This window comes from Phragmites australis, chromosome 12 (genome assembly GCF_958298935.1).
Source record: "Phragmites australis chromosome 12, lpPhrAust1.1, whole genome shotgun sequence".
Classification (NCBI taxonomy): domain Eukaryota; kingdom Viridiplantae; phylum Streptophyta; class Magnoliopsida; order Poales; family Poaceae; genus Phragmites; species Phragmites australis.
In genome coordinates this window covers 27,491,693-27,503,658 of record NC_084932.1, presented here as the reverse complement: position 1 = coordinate 27,503,658, position 11,966 = coordinate 27,491,693, and the positions used below count along the sequence as shown (strand labels likewise).

The 11,966-nt window shown below is 43.1% G+C and overlaps 1 non-coding gene across 1 annotated transcript; it reads right to left on the bottom strand.

The window, feature by feature from the left end:
- Positions 1 to 9,157: 9,157 nt before the first annotated feature.
- Positions 9,158 to 9,299, bottom strand: LOC133887575 (small nucleolar RNA Z247). Its single transcript, XR_009903611.1, has one exon. It is a non-coding gene; the product is annotated as a small nucleolar RNA Z247 (small nucleolar RNA).
- Between the last annotated feature and the right edge of the window lie 2,667 nt (positions 9,300 to 11,966).

Below are 11,966 nucleotides of genomic sequence, written 5' to 3'. Positions count from 1 at the left end.
TCAGGATGCAGGATGGCATCAGAGAGGGCTTGCATGTTTCCAAATTAGCAAGGGCGCGGATCAATTCAAGTTGTACATACGGGTCTCTGAAGTGTGGATCGACGGGCGTGAAGAAGCTTCAAGGGCTTAATTGGAAGGAAGTAAAGATTATGGAGATCTTTATTTGCAACTGGAGTAATCTAGTTGGTCTGGGACTGTAGGAGGCTACGGTGTAAGACGTCGGAGAATCGTAACCTAAACAGTCAGGTGAAAGAGTAATACTTTTGTGGCAATTTCTATGTGTGACTCGGAAAGCAAAAGTGAAGTTCTCAGTATCAAGAATTAATCATTTGTGACTATGGATGTTGGATTCAGTTGGTTTTTCCATGTGACACCCAACATGGAGCGGTTTTCTTAATTAAATCTGGTGATTCTGGTTGTATCTACTTATGTGACGATGTGGGTAGGGATGGCAATAGGTAGGAATTATCAGCGTACCCATGGATAAGAAAACCGACGGGTACGGATTTGGGTTTCAACGTTTCCCCATGGGTACGGGTACGGGTTTGATCATAAACCCGATGGGCAAAAGGTTACGGGCAAGAAAAATACATACCCGTGCCCGTAAACCCGTAAACCCACTCCAATCATCTTATATGTAGGCCCAAGTCATCATTAGGTATATAAAATCACTCTAATTACCCATAAACCCACTCCAATTACTCACAAATCGGCTCTAATTATCCTAGCAGACGGGTATATGGGTGCACCCGCGGATATGAGATGCCTGCGGGTGGCGGGCACGGGTAACATTTCTTACCCGTGACGGGTAACGGGCGCAGGCACGGGTTTAGAAATTCACTCGCGGGTACGGGTCTGGACATTATCTACCCACGGGTATTTTACCCATTGCCATCTAGATGCAGGCTACCGTGTTGTTGGAGTAAGGTACTATCAAAATCAAGATCTATATTGAAGTTGTGTGCTTTAGGGAGTCAGACATGTGTTAAAGCTAAGAAGGAATCTAATTTCGCTCAAAGAGGTTGTTTTGATAGAAGAGAAAGGTGCTCAGTTGTAGGTGGAGTCATGGTGTCTGAAGTTGCAGAAATAGCAGTGTCTCTGGAAGACAGTGAGTCTGAGTAAAACTCATCGGATAGCTCTTGTTGAGCGGCAAATGTGACAACTCAAGTCTGGTGTACATAGAGATTTGTGCATGATGGCTTCAAGGTGGTAAATTATTCATCAAGGTGGAGTTTGTTGGATATGTGTCGAATAATTGTACAGAGTTAGTTACATATAAGGCTTTGAGTTGTATTAGCGGTACATTGTGGAATCCTAGTAGGACTCTAGTGGAATCCTAGTAGATCTCCTGTATCCAGGCCTCCTTATAAATATAAGAGTATGACCGCTGTTTGTAACCATGATGACATAGCGACAGGTTCGCAGGGGGCAGCAAGTCTGCGGAAACCACGGGAAGCGGCCGGTGTTGTTAGTTGGGGAGGAGCACCCGTAGTCATGCCCCGGGGATGTAGGCTTCGGCTAAACCTTATTAACAAATATCGTGCCTCTGATGTCGTCTGTGATCGTGTGCATCATCTCTGTAGATCAATCCGTTGCTTCCGCTGATGATTAATTTCCTAACAATGAGGTTATAATTTTCAGTTCTATTATACATCTGAGAATGTTGTGACAAGAGTGCTGCAAAAAAGGCATTGCAGCAGAAGCTTGGATTACAACAAACTGATACCCCTGTTGTTGGAATCATCACTCGTCTAACAGTCCAGAAGGGAATCCATCTTATCAAGCATGCAATTTATTGAACTCTCGAACGCAATGGACAGGTCTCACATCTTGCTCACAGATACTGCTTGCAAGTTTGTGTTTCAGCTCCAGATCCTCGCATACAAGGTGACTTTACAAACTTAGCCAGTAAACTGCATGGTGAATATCTTGGTCGGGTGAAGCTTTGCTTAACCTATGGCAAGCCATTGTCCCATTTGATTAGTTTTAGATCCCCTGCCAGTATCCCCTTGTATTAGAATTGGAAAGTTGATGAGTACTGAATTTATGATCCTGTTGTAGATCTATGCTGGTGCAGACTTCATTCTTGTTCCTTCCCTCTTGAACCTTGTGGTTTAACCCATCTTATTGCTATGCGATATGGATCCATCCCAATTGTTCGAAAAACTGGAGGTGAGTATCTTGTTTAAAAACAACACAATGCCCTACCTACATGCATGCACGTATGCATTCTTGCATCGCTAGCGTATACAGCGTACATGTATACATATGTACATATACTAGATGGAGCTAAATTAAAAACTGCACGCATGGTTCGTCGCCGAGGATAGGTCGTGATCCTCTTCCCTCACCGCCTGTAGATTTTGCATAAAGACCCCTTTTATATCGCGATTAATAATTTAGATGTGACTATTAATCGCGATCCAATATTTTGCATAAGCACCTTATTTTGAATCAGGTTTATTAATCATGATCCAGTATTTTGCAAATAAGCCCTCTTCTTCTTTTATTCTTTTTTTGAAAAAAATCTTCCTCCTCCATTTAGCTTCTCGGTGATCGCTGCCGCCGCATCCTCTGTCCAGTGCAAGTGCAAGGTCCAACCCATCCACCTTAATCCTAGCTCCAGCTTTTCGCTCTTCCGGCCGCAGCTAGATGTAAAGCAAAGGCAATGAGCTGTCCATGACAAGACGCCCTTGCATCTGATGCCGACGGACATCGATCTGGAAGACGCGCCCGTGCGGCGAGAAGGTTGTCCCCGACAGGTCGTACCCCGTCACAACGCTGGTCATCTTCCAACGCGCCGGCTACCTAACCAAGACACCAAGACGATGAGGAGGAGGCACGCACGGTCACGAGGCGGTGGCCTGTGGGGGCTCTGTCCCAGTGTAAGTTACTTGGCCGGATCAGCGGCACACTCTCTAGTGCGGCAGCTTATGTCCATTGCATACAGATAGAAACTAATACAAATAAATAATTTCTCCGCTCATAAATACATGACATTTTAGACAAGATCTGATCAAATTTTTACTTTCAATAACCTTTAAATATTTAGTTTCAAAATATGAAAATTATACGCATTGATTTATCTTGAAAAATAATTTCATAATCTCATAAACTTATTTGGCTTTATAAATATAGTCCAGTAAAAAATAGTAATCAAAGGTACACATAGAAGACCGTGCTATATTCAAAACGTAAGTATTTTTAAATGGAGGAGTAATGCAGTCAAGCACATCTCTATCTATTTTGTGCGTAGAATTGACGTTTTCAGGATCACTCGTGCCGTGCGGGTACCGATTCTTGAGCGATCACCGTTGATTTGCAGAACAATCACCATTCTTCAGTATAGGATGTATAGCAGCATAGTTTAGTGAGCTGCTTATGTCCTTCAGAATGTTGTTGAAAAATGGCAGATGCAAAGAAATCTGATCGCGCCGGATAAATTAACAGTGCTAAACACTCATGAGCCAGAACATACACTGTCTCCGTGACAAGACTCTGAATTTTGAATGTTTCAGTGCAAGCTCGGGAGCTTACCTTCTGCTACCTTCAATTTAACTTACAGGGATACAATGTTTTTACTAATCTACACTTTCTGAATAGACATTGTAGCTATTATACGCGTATGGCTTGAATTATTTGTAAGACAGAGCTCCACAATGTTATAATACAGCATCATCTCCATGCTATTGCTCCTTTACGGTCAGGCTTTGCTGTACTGCTGGTTCAACTGAAATTTTGGTGCCCATGGGGAATTTCTTCACCCTTTTCTTACTTCTCGTTTGTGAAAACGTCATGCTCTTATTAATTGATGATCATGGTAACCAACCACATTAATCATGAATTTTATATCACTCATGAATTGCATTCTATGCCCTGTTTATTTAACTGAAGTTTTGGTTTTTTTTACTCTTTATACAATTCCTTCGGTTGGTCATCAGGCTATGACATGCCACTTTCTTTACTGAACTAATCTGAGCCTTGCCGACTGATCAGCTGAGGTTTTGTACAGTGGCAGATCCAGGATTTCAGCACAAGGGGTGCTAATTTGGAAGCACTAAATTTTTCACCAGATTTTAATATAAAGCTACCAAAAGGACAATACTGCCGATACAAATACATATATATATGAAACTAGACAAATGACATGAAAAAGTTGCATCGTATCTAGAAAAATAGTATGAAGGTAAAATCCACCAACCATTGTGACATGATTTCACGCTACATGGCAACCTGCATATGCAAACTAGCATGTATAAATAATAATTGCATCACAATTGACAAAAATATAAATGGTAAATTCAAAAAATACATAGCATACCATTATGTTCTAATAATGGGCTTTGGTAAACTATTTTGGTGAATGTATCATTATAACCTACTTTGGTGAATGTATCACTTCCAAAGTAGTCCATCCCTGATGGTTTGAAGAGATAACAATAAAACCAATAAGCGGCATCTTTATGCACACTATACTCTAACCAATCGAATCTTTCAAACCATCTTTTTACAAATGCCCTCATTTGTTCCCATTATCTTTCCTTGGAAAAAATCATGACCAATTGGTTGACATGGACCCATAGACAAAAATGCTCTTCTAGTTTCATCTCTAATATTAGAATCAAACTCTTCAATTTGCTTTTGTACTCCCGGATCAGCGGCAATGTCATCCATATTTAGCTCAACATGTGCTCTCTTTTGCTCAACACAGCTTATTTAGTTACTAAATTTTTCCAGACATCTTTTGAATAAAACCTCTCCATCTTTAAATCTCTACAAAAGTAGAAATTAATAGAACAGTGTATGGTTATCAAATTCGCTATGCGAGATTGTAAGGACCACCGCAGAATTGATGGCACGAGGGATAATGGATTTACCAATGGGAGGCAGGGAGAGACTGAGTGAGGGATTGAGGCCCGAGGGAGCAGCCTAGCGGGACAGGTGGGCGGCCAGCGGAGGGGGTAGTGGGGGTGGGTAGCCGTCGAGCGGTCGAGGGCTCCGGGACATGGGGCGGCTGGCCGGCGGAGGGGGGAGCGACGCTGTGGCAGACAGTCGTGGAGGGGGGAGTTAGCAGCCAGCGGGGGTGGGCAGCCGTCGAGATCAAGGGCCACGACCTACGGGGCGATAGGGCCGACTGACGAGGCCATGCAGGGGGTGGACCGACGGTAGCGGTAGCCGTGTTGGTAGCACGTGGCGGCATGGGAGTAGCTACTTGGGCCAAGCCAGTGCTAGAGCCTCCCTAGCACGGGTCGTAGGCCTGGCCCTGGTACTTTTGTAGGAAACTAAAAGAAGACTTTGCCAACGAACAACTGTAGATTGCATTTTAGAAAATTCAGTGTACCCGTGTTAAGGAGAGAAAGAAATATTCAGACTTTCTACACCTCTGAACCACCCATGTCAAATTGGTATATATAGAGATCAGTCATTACAAATAAGAGAGAGGATAGTGGCGGCGCTACCAAACTATCCTAACAATCAAGCTATAGACTCGACCTGAGCAATGACTTGGCTCGACCACTACCTGCATACATGCACGCCACTAACTGAATACAATTTACATTGCCTAACAACCCCCCCCCCCCTCAATCACAATGTAATCTTCATAAGTTGAGATTGCAGAAAATTGAGTTGAATGGAACTCTTGACAATGGCTTCGTGAAGATGTCTAATCCTTCAACGAAATAAACCGTACCTCCATAGCCTTGCGCGCCACTTGCTCTTGGACAAAGTGGAAATCTATCTCAATGTGCTTTGTCCTGGCGTGAAATATTGGATTAGCGGTGAGGTAGGTTGCTCTGAGATGATCACACCAAAGTAGAGGAGGTTTATGCTGAAAATTCCGAGCTCTTTGAGCAGGGACTGCATCCAAATGATTTCAGCAGTAACATTTGTAATTGCCCTGTACTCAACTTTTGTGCTTGAGCGGGAAATCGTTGGTTGTTTGCGTGAGCTCCAGGATACCAGATTTGATCCTAAGAAGACAACAAATCCATCAGTTGATCTACGATTGTCAGGGCATCCAGCCCAATTAGCATCTGAAAACTCACTAATGGTGAATGTGGTTGAGCTCTGAAATCTTAGTCCTTGATCCAGTGTGACTTTGATATATTTAAGCACTCGTTTTACTGCAGCCCAATGACAATTAGTGGGGGATTGAATGAACTGACAAACCCGGTTGTTTGCAAAAGAGATGTCAGGTCGAGTTTTGGTTAAGTATTGCAGACCTCTAATGATGCTTCAGTACTGAAGTTTCTATAATTCCTTCAATTCTTCTCCTTGTTCCCTTGACAATTTCTCACTTAACGACATGGGTGTTGAAATTGGCTTACACCACTCCATGTTTGCCCTCTTTAGGAGATCAAGAACATAACATTTTTGAGAGAGTAGAACAACACCTTCCTCCTCTGGCTTGACTTCTATCCCCAAAAAATATTCCAACTTACCAAGGTCCTTGACAGCAAGTCTTCTGTTAGTTGTTGAATCAGCTTCCTTGTGGTGCTAGGTGATGAGCTGAAGATGATTATGTCATCCACGTAGATAAGCATATACATGGTCACCCCTTCTCTACTGAATACGAATAGGGAAGCATTAGCTCTAGACGGTCTGAAATCGTGTTCCTGCAGCTTGCTGGTCAGCCGAGAATGCCAGGCTCCTCGAGGAGCCTGTTTCAACCCATACAAAGACTTATTGAGATGACAAATGTAATTGAATGGCTTGTGTGGATCTTTGTATCCCGGTGGTTGCTTCATATACACCTCTTCTTCAAGAACACCATGGAGGAAGACATTTTGAATGTCGATCTGGTGTATCGTCCATACTTTGGAGATTGCAAGGGACAAAATAATACGGACTGTTGTAGGTTTAACTACTGGACAATAGTTGTCAAGGTAATTGACACCATACCGCTGTTTGAAACCCTTGGCAACCAATCTAGCCTTGAACCTGTACACGGACATGTTTACTTTCTTCTTCAATTTAAACACCTGCCACTGTCGATCAGGTTAATCCCCCTTCTGTGTGGAACTAAGTCCCATGTATCATTTTTCAACAGTGTTGTGTACTCGTTGTCCATTGCCTGCCTTCACACTGGGTGATACATAGCCGTCTGGAGGGTGTCAGGTTCAGAAGCAGAAGAAGCAAAAAATGTTGTTGTCATGTAATGAATAGCAAATGAACCTGAGAAGCCGCATGTGCAATCTGAATAACATGCGGTGCCCTCTGTGTATGCCTTCGACTGTAGAATGTTATCACGAAGTCTGGTGCACATAGGGTGTTGGCTGGTTGTCACAAGTGGTGGATCTTCTTTAGATGGGCCATCATTCTTATTCTGATTAGGCTTGCAGGTTTCAGTCTATTCAAAATAGCTTGAACCTGAATGCACAGAGCGACCAACTGATGGGCCTGTAGGAGAAACACTATCACCAGAGAGACCAGTTGCATTAGGTGATGAGGTTAGACTATTACTCAAAGGAAAATCATTTAGTTCTGGTCCTATAAGAGTATGTTCATGGTAGATGAGTGGTTTGGACAGGCCAAGCAACAGTGAGGGATGGTGAGATGTTTGTGGTGGTTGTGTAGAATTGACAGATAGAGAGGCGAAAGGGGATATTTCTCATAAAAAACAACATCACTAGATATGTATATGCGGCCAGTGGATTGTCAAAACACTTATAACCTTTATGCGATGAACTATAACCTAAGAAAACACATTGCTTTGTTCCGAAGTTGAGCTTTCTTGAGTTGTAAGCACGAAAATTAGGCCAACATGCACAATTGAAAACCCTGAGTAGTGAGTAGTCAGGCTGAGTATCAAGAAGTCTATAGATAGGAGTTTCATACTATGTGGTACGGCTGGGTAACCTATTAATCAAGTAGCAGCCGATCTGAAACGCTTCATCCCAAAACCTAAGAGACATTTGAGATTGAGCAAGCAGAGTGAGCCCGATTTCTACAATATGATGATATTTTCTCTTGGCAACACCATTTTGCTGGTGTGTGTGTGGGCAGGAAACTCGGTGAGTGATCCCAGTTTGGTTGAAATGTCCATGAAGGCGATGATATTCACCTCCCCAGTTTGACTGAATAGAAAGTATATTGGCATTGAGAAGGTTCTCAACTTGTTTCTGAAATCGAAGAAAAATGGCCTCAACTTCAGATTTGTATTTCAGAAAATAGATCCAGACAAACTTGTTGTAATCATCAACAAAGGAAACATAGTGAATTATTCACTGATGGGAGAGCTGGTATCCAAACGCTAGTGTGAATTATTTCTAATGGAGCTGATGATACATGTTTAGAAAAAGAAAAAGGGAGTTGGTGTGCCTTTCCTTGTTGGCAGGCATCACAAACTAGATGAAAAGAGTTGTCTGAAGCTATAGAAATCTTGTTATTTTGCAGAATTCATCGGACGACTGGAAGAATTGGATGTCCAAGGCGTTGATGCCATTGTCTTGAGTCACCTTGGCCGAAAGTAGAACTTGGCTGGGTTGCTTATTGGGAAGCATGTAGAGACCGTTTCTACATCTTCCTTTGAGAAGAATGACCTTCGTGGTTTGATCCTCAACAAAGAAGGAATTTGGATGAAATTCAACAAATGCATTGTTATTAGTGGCTAGTTTGCGAATAGAAATCAAATGCCTATGAATTCTAGGAGTATGTAGGATTTGGTTCAGATAAAGTGGCCGTTCTAAACCAGCAATAAGTGAGTTTCCAATATGAGTAATAGACATACCTGCGCCATTTGTAACTTGAACTTGATCACCTCTGGCATAGTGTTCTTTGGTCGTCAATCGCTCGAGGTCATGCGTGATGTGGTTCATCGCGCGGATGTCGATGTACCCGTTAGGGTCGATGGAGTACCCATTGGAAACAACTGCAACAACTTTGGTAGAGTCATCGGCTTGATAGGTGTGGTCGATGCGATGCCAACAGCGAAGAGCATCATGCCCAAATTTGTGGCACACTTAATAGGGAGCTTCATCAGTCTGTCCACCTCGGCTGGGTTGCGATCCTGAGTTCTGGCAACCATTGTGACCGCTGGAAGATCGGCCACGGTTGCCACAACCACGCCCATTTCTTGCGCCACCACATCCAGGGTTCCTGCTAGCATTGTTAGCAGAGGAAACTTGCACAATTATGTTGTTTTGTTCAATGCGCAGCTCAAAGTTCAGCATGTGCGCATAGATGTCACCGATCATGATGAGGTTAGTGCACGTGGTGATTCTTGTCACCAGAGGATCATATTCAGAGCCGAGGCCATGTAGCATGTAGGAGATGATCTCCTCCTCCTCTTTAAGTGGCTTGTCAATCGACGAGAGAGTGTTGGTGAGGCTCCTTAGTTTGCAGAAATAATCGGTGATGCTGAGATCCTTCCTTTGAATTGTGGCGAGTTGCATACGAATTTGCATGATGCGCGCTGGCTAGCTCGACATAAACATGGTCTCTAGTGTGCGCCATACTTTGCACAACTTGGATAGGAGGACGACACTTGCGAGTACTTTCTCGGTGAGAGAGGATAGGAGTGCACTCATCACCAATTGATGTTGCTGGTACCAGAGAGCATACTCTAGGTTGGCGATGATCTGAGGACCAGTTTCGCCATCAATAGTGATGGTCTGATTGGGGCGCGCCACAGTGCCCACGATGATCCGAGAAGATGTCCCTCACAAACTTGCGCCGTCCATGCAACAGGTAATTGTCCTGCAAGAGTTTAACATTGATCAAGTGATTGAATGCTGGCATTGGCAGTAGGCCAGGTTGGACAGAAGTTGAGTGGAATGGTTTGTGAGGGATGCAGTGGATGAAATCGGGGTTGCCGGAGTGCCGGACATGATGATGAAGCAATGTGGTTTTGGATCTAGGCTCTGACACCATAAAAGAGGTTAAGAAGGTGTTTTGCCGAACGCACTGATCCCTCTAGCTCACAGTTGTATATATAAAGATCATCCATTACAGATCAAAGAGAGGATAGTGGCGGCGCTACCAAACTATCCTAACATTCAGGCTATAGACTCGACCATGATCCTATGGACTCGGCCGGAGCAATGACTTGGCTCGGCCACTACATGCATACACGCACACCACTAATTGAATACAATTAATATTATCTAACAGTTTGATTTTAGATAGGATCTAAAAAATTAGGATGAGATTTATCTGCTGATTTCTCTCTTAATTTTTTCATCTATTTTTATTAGTAAAACGAGTCTCATATCCATAGCCGGTAAGAAGCGGGGACAATAGAAATAGGGTGGATAAAAAAAGAGTACACTATTTGAATTTTAGGGTTTTTTATTAGATAGAGTGGAGTAGAGAAAAGATGTGACATGAAAACCAACTCTTATTTTATATAGTAAAGATTTTGTCTATGTCAATGAGTTACCGTTGATTTTGTTGGCGTACACGAAGATGCATGCGTGCTACGTGGACAGCTACCAAACGATCGACCATACATGCTTCCACAATCTGAGGACCAGTTTGATAGTGCTCCGGATTTTGATTCACCCTAGAAGTAATACAGATTTATCTTAAAATGTTTCCCTGATGACTTAGATTCATTTGTAAAATCGTTTAGCTATCTGATCATATTCTGATGCTGGAAAGAGAGGATGGTGTTTGAATTGACCATTATGCCCTTGCCAACTACAGTCTACATGTACATGCTTTTATGTTGCAAGACATGTCAGTATGTGATGTATCCCATTATACCTGTGCTCACTTATTTTATTGAAACTTTTTGTACAATTAAAAGCAAAAAAGAAATGCACGGATTTGATTGGATGATCAACACAATATGCATGCATGACCATACCTCAAAAAAATTAGCGCGTAGCATACTAGAAAACATGTATTTTGAAAGAAAGGGATGAGTTACCGTGGTACATGAACATGCTCTTTCAGATACAATTATTTGGTAGCACAAGTCACTGAAACTTCCATAAGCAATCTCACGAAGATACATGCATAAGTCACTGAAACTTCCATAAGCAATCTCATAAAGTTACATGGAAGTGTCTAGCTATCTATCTCCTAACTGCATGTCACCAATACACTTATTGAAGAAACTAATAGGCTCCAATTTCAGAGAACAATGTGAGCAGAAAACACACACATATTCAGAAAGTACATATTTTCAGAGAATTTGCATTCACATTTCACAACCCATTCACTATTTTTGCATCCACATCTCACATACTACGGCTAATCATCACAACTAGAGTGAAAATTATCCCTGCAAAATGTCATCCCTGGAGGAGAAGCAACAACATGCATTTCAGCAAGAGCTCTGACCATACATGGAATGAACTGAACAACAAATCTAGGAACAACCATTTCAATCCAAGACAGACCCGACCACATCAAAGCACAAATTAGTAAACCGTGGCACAAATGAGAAAAACTAAATTGTACCAAGTGAACAAGCACAGTGGATGGGGGCGAGACCACGCAACTTTGATCTAGCAGCGAGGGGGGTCCAAAAGCGGTCAGATGGACTTGGTGGCAGCGATATGGAGTTGGTCGGCAAAGATCAATTGGTGGCTGATGTCTGGAGGTGTGAGGGTCACAGCGCTACCTGTGTACTAAGCAGAGCAGAGAAAGGGGAACAAGAGGACTCACAATGTTGGCTTTCTTCTTGACCTAAGGATCTAGCTAAGAAGATCGTCCAGTTCGGCTTCCTTCTCAACCTGCAAGAAGCATCGAGACGACCGGAGACGCTACAACTCACGAGCTCAGTGGCGACCGACGTGGAGTACTTCCAGTTAAGGGCGGCGCCAACTGCCCTGCGCGCACGATGAGACACGACATCGGTGAAGATGGGCAACTAAGGGAAATATTCGGGCGTCCGAGGCGGTGTGGTTAGCTGGTGGCTCACGACACTCCAAACCCTAGAATCGCCATGGGAGAGAAATGTGAGAGGAGGGAGCGACAGAGGGATGCAAATCAGTCGAGGTCGAGAGGAGGGAGAG